Source organism: Bubalus kerabau, chromosome 3 (genome assembly GCF_029407905.1).
Source record: "Bubalus kerabau isolate K-KA32 ecotype Philippines breed swamp buffalo chromosome 3, PCC_UOA_SB_1v2, whole genome shotgun sequence".
In the NCBI taxonomy this organism is placed as follows: domain Eukaryota; kingdom Metazoa; phylum Chordata; class Mammalia; order Artiodactyla; family Bovidae; genus Bubalus; species Bubalus kerabau.
The window spans coordinates 182,657,007-182,662,310 of NC_073626.1; positions in this window are offsets into that span (position 1 = coordinate 182,657,007).

Sequence of the window (5,304 nt, forward strand, 5' to 3'; positions counted from 1 at the left end):
TATGAATGTGTTCCATTCTGAAAGCACATTGGTAAGTCCAATTTTTTCATTAAGTCCAAAGAAGTTAGCCTAGGTACCCAGCTAACACTATCCGCTATACTGTACTGTAATAGATTTATAATATTTCTCATACAAATAATGCATACAAACAAACACAAAAAAATAAAATATATTTCACCTTACAGTACCTTGAAGCTTCCCGAGTGGCACAGTGGTAAACAATCTGCCTGCCAATGCGGCAGACCCAGAAGACGAGGGTCCGGAAGATCCCCTGGAGCAGGAAACGGCAACCCACTCCAGTATTCTTCCTTAAAGAATGGACAGAGGAGCCTGGTGGGCTACAGTCTATGGGGTCTCAAAGAATCAGACACAACTGAGAACTCATGCACAGTACCTTGAAACGTACAACTGCTGGCATACAGGGCTGGCATCGAGTGGACAGGAAAAAGAACTGACTGGAAGAGAGAGAGGAGATGGGAGGTGGTAGAGCTGAAGGATTGTCAGCAATAGGCGATGGAGGGCATGCTGCAGTTTCGCTCAAGTCTGACGCTGATGGCATAGGTTCTGGTTCCTTGCTGGAATCAGATGCATGTTCGCAACTTTGAAAGGTCACAGTTTGAAGATTCATATGTAGGGGCTTTCCTGGATAAGGTCTTCGGTTGGGTCCCCAGCAGCAGACCAGAGACAAGGACTTGGGGGTATACAGCAGTGCGGTGATTTCAGAAAGCAGCAACAGGAGAGTGGAAGAGAGGGAGGGGAGGCGGCCAGCCCGGGCACAACCACACAGGTAAGGCCTCTGAGCAAGTGGGACTCAGTCTTCCCAGGGAGCTTTGTGAGTTCAGTATTGGGCCCTCTAGTTTTGTTCCACTACCAGGGACAGGAACTAGGGAATTTATCCACCAACCCCCAACAGTCCTGTGTAGAGAGCCACTCCCTCCCAGAGAGGTGCGGGTACTTGCAATTGGAATCCATCAAACTGAGTGCACAAGAAAAGTGCTACAGTACAGCCAGAGCTGTGCCTTCCACCCTGGCAGCTTACCTTTTTGCAACAATGGCCTATGGAAGGATATAGAATACCCTACGTGGCAGCGTTACGAGCCCAGACTCATTCTAGTAGCTCTCTACTGGGGAAGGGTCTCCCAGCTCCCACCAATCCCTCAGGGTAACTTCGGAAAACCTTAAAAAAAAAAAAAAAAAAAGGCCTGTCATTTTACCAGCTAAATGGATTTATTCAGAAAGAGCAAAGAATTGCCATTTATGACATGCGATCCGTGGTGAACAACAAGCGAGTCCAAAGAACCAGGAGAGGAATGTTCCTTTATAGGGGAAAGAAGGGCCACTATAAATCATCTATTGGAGGAAACTGGGAGTTCGAAGGGTAGTGGCTCTTCACTGGCTGAGTTAGGACAGTCTCTCATTGGCTAGGCTGTTGCCAGGCAAAGAGAAATTCCTCCTCCTGCTGGGTAGTAACATAGTAGCCCTCTTCCTGTTGGGCAATGCAAGGTTATGTCTCTTTCTGGGGAGTCTGCAACTGACACCAAGAGGAAGAGCAGGAGAGTTCTCCCTGCTGTCCTCCCAGGATTAGTCACTCAGTCATGCCAGGCTCCTCTGTCCCTAGAATTCTTCAGGCAAGAATACTGGAGTAGGGAGCCATTCCCTTCCCCAAGGGATCTTCCCAACCCAGGAATCAAACTCAGGTGTCCCACATTGCAGGCACACTCTTTACTGTCTGAGTCACCAGGGAAGCCCTTAATCCCCTACCTGTAATCTATTATTTTCTGTAAACTTAGCATCTATGACTGTTTGTTTACAGCTTCCTGGAGTTCATTCCTGTGTGCACAAAATCAAGCTAAAGTGATGGGAGTTTGGGGGTTTAAAAAAAAAACCAACAACTTCCCTGCTGGTCTAGTAGCTAGGACTCCATACTCCCAATACAGGGGTTCAATCCCTGGTCAGAGAACTAGATCCCACATGCCACAACTAAAAAAAATACCCCATTATGCCACAATGAAGATAGAATATCACACATGCAGCAACCCAAATGCAGTGCAGCCAAATAAATAAATATATATATATATATAAAAAAAAACAGATGAGAAGTTATCAGTTCAGTTCAGTTGCTCAGTCATGTCCAACTCTTTGTGGCGCCATGGACTGCAGTACACCAGGCTTCCCTGTCCATCACCAACTCCTGGAACTTACTCAAACTCATGTCCATTGAGTCAATGATGCCATCCAACCATCTCGTCCTCTGTTGTCTCCTTCTCCTCCTGCCTTCAATCTTTCCTAGCAACAGGGTCTTTTCTGATGAGTCAGTTCTTCGCATCAGGTGGCCAAAGTATTGGAGTTTCAGCTTCAGCATCAGTCCTTCCAATGAATATTCAGAACTGATTTCCTTTAGGATGACTGGTTGGATCTCCTTGCAGTCCAAGGGACTCTCAAGAGTCTTCTCCAATACCACAGTTCAAAAGCATCAATTCTTTGGCGCTCAGCTTTCTTTATAGTCCAACTTTCACATCCATACATGACTACTGGAAAAACCAAAGCTTTGACTAGATGGACCTTTGTTGGCAAAGTAATGTCTCTGCTTTTGAATATGCTCCCTAGGTTGGTCATAGCTTTTCTTCCAAGGAGCAAGCATCTTTTTATTTCATGGCTGCAGTCACCATCTGCAGTGATTTTGGAGCCCCAAAAAATAAAGTCTGTCACTGTTTCCGTTGTTTCCCCATCTATTTGCCGTGAAATGATGGGACCAGATGCCATGATCTTAGTTTTCTGAATGTTGCTTTTTAAGCCAACTTTTTTACTCTCCTCTTTCACTTTCATCAAGAGGCTCTTTAGTTCTTCTTCACTTTCTGCCATAAGGGTGGTGTCATCGGCATATCTGAGGTTATTGATATTTCTCCCAGTAATCTTGATTCCAGCTTGTGCTTCATCCAGCCCAGCATTTCTCATGATGTACTCTGCTTATAAGTTAAATAAGCGGGGTGATAATATACAGCCTTGACATACTCCTCTCCCTATTTGGAACCAGTCTGTTGTTCCATGTCCAGTTCTGTTGCTTCTCGACCTGCATACAAATTTCCCAGGAGGCAGGTCAGGTGGTCTGGTATTCCCATCTCTTTAAGAATTTTCCACAGCTTGTTGTGATCCACACAGTCATAGTCTTTGGCATAGTCAGTAAAGCCGAAGTAGATGTTTTCCTGGAACTCTTTCGCTTTTTCGAAAAGTTATACCTCTGTCTAAATGGGTCAGTTCCATGAATCAGTTACTCAAGAGATACTGGTTAGTGCTCAGGCCTATTTCTGCCCAGGGAGCCGCACCCCTTGGCATGTGATGTGATGATATAGGATGCAGAGGTGTGACTATACTGTATGAATTATCAGCAGTCTGTTTTTTCCCTTACTGTCTCTTTAAGTGGGCTTGGGAGAAGAAGGTGGCGATCCCAAAAGAAGAATGCCTCAGAGTACACGGTCCTGGTGGGACAAACCATCAGCAGGGAATGGGAGGCTGCTCTCCAGGAGCCAGTGCCTCCAGGGTGAGTCCCATCCATTCTTTTAGGTTGTTCAGCATATCCCATCCCACTCTGAGCCTTGACTTCTCTGGGCACTAAATGGATGTCTTGGAAGCCAGATTCCAACGGGGCTCAGACTCCACAACTCCAACTCCTATCTCTGAGTTCCAGGCCCTTTCAGGGGATGCATGCTAAGCTGCTTCAGTTGTGTCCAACTTTTTATGACCCCATGGACCATAGTCCACCAGGCTCCTCTGTCCATGGGATTCTCCAGGCAAGAATACTGGACTGGGTTGCTGTGCCCTCCTCCAGTGGAACTTCCTGACTCAGGGATCAAATCTGCAACTCTTATGTCTCCTGCATTGGCAGGGGGGTTCTTTACCACTAGCGCCACCTGGGCAGCCCTTTCACGGGATGTGTGCAGGCGTGCATGCTCAGTGGCTTCAGTCGAGCTTCCTCTGCTGCTGCTACTGCTGCTGCATCGCTTCAGTCATGTCCAACTCTGTGTGACCCCAGAGACGGCAGCCCACCAGGCTCCCCCGTCCCTGGGATTCTCCAGGCAAGAACACTGGAGTGGGTTGCCATTTCCTTCTCCAATGCAGGAAAGTGAAAGTTAAGTCTCTCAGTCATGTCCGACTCTTCCGCGACCCCATGGACTATAGCCTACCAGGCTCCTCCATCCACGGGATTTTCCAGGCAAGAGTACAAGCCTCCTCTACATAGCTCTAATCCAGCCTCAACGCCTAAACTGCAGAATGCAATCCCTTACTTCTCCCATCTCTGGAATTTAGCCTCACAAACTACTGCCAACTCAACCTTCTAAGTGGATATTTATGACTGTCCTGATTGCCACCTCCTGGCATCTCCATGCCTACATACCCAGGAGGCTGGTTTTTTATGAAGGTTTTTAAGGGTCCTCTCTTGATCCTTGGTTCCTCATTTTGTAACAGAGAAGACTCATTGCAGGAAGTGTCCTCCGAAACTGCCCAGAGACATCAGCTTGTTTAATCCTCCCAGCATCACTGAGAGTAGAGGCTCTTTTTCTCTTTTGTAAATGAGAAAGCTCAGGGTGAGAACTTAAGGTACCTGCACACTGCAAGCAAGTGGCAGAGCTAGGGTTTGAACCTAGGTCTGTCTGCCCAAGGCCCATATTCTTTTCACTTCCTGACTCCCAGGGTATGTATAAACCTGTTTCCCCAATCCTGGCATGTGATGCAGGGTATTCTTAATGTTTTATGAGGAAGCATGACCTTGTTAGCATGTAATAAGCTGCTGGAACTCCTTACCCTGAGAGAGACAGCTAAAATTCTAAGCAGAGTCAGTGACTGCTGAGCTGAATTTGTGTTTGTGGTCACTGACAACAACTGGATAAGGAATTCCAGGATGTCAGGAGAGGATTCCAATGTCAAAGTGACATAGAAGCAGAGGCTATTTGAGCTCCAGGGGCCCTTAGAGGACTCCTAGACCCCAGCCTCCTTCATAGACAGAGGCCCAGAGAGGGACCAAAGTCTACTCAAGGTTACCTGGTCAGGTGCAGGGGTGGGAGCAGACGCAGGCTCCCAACTCGGAGCATCTACGTCAATGTCCCTGATTAACACAGCCAGGCTTGGAGGCGAATGGCTCCAAAGTGAATATGATGCTTCTTTTCTTTAATAAAAGGCTCTGGGGTGAATTGTCAAAGATTCATTCCTGGCTCCTCCCATCCACGAGTGGACAGGGACCCCTTTCAAGCATTTCACTGCTGAATCACCATGGAAACAGCACTCCCCTCCCCCAAAGCACACCCCACT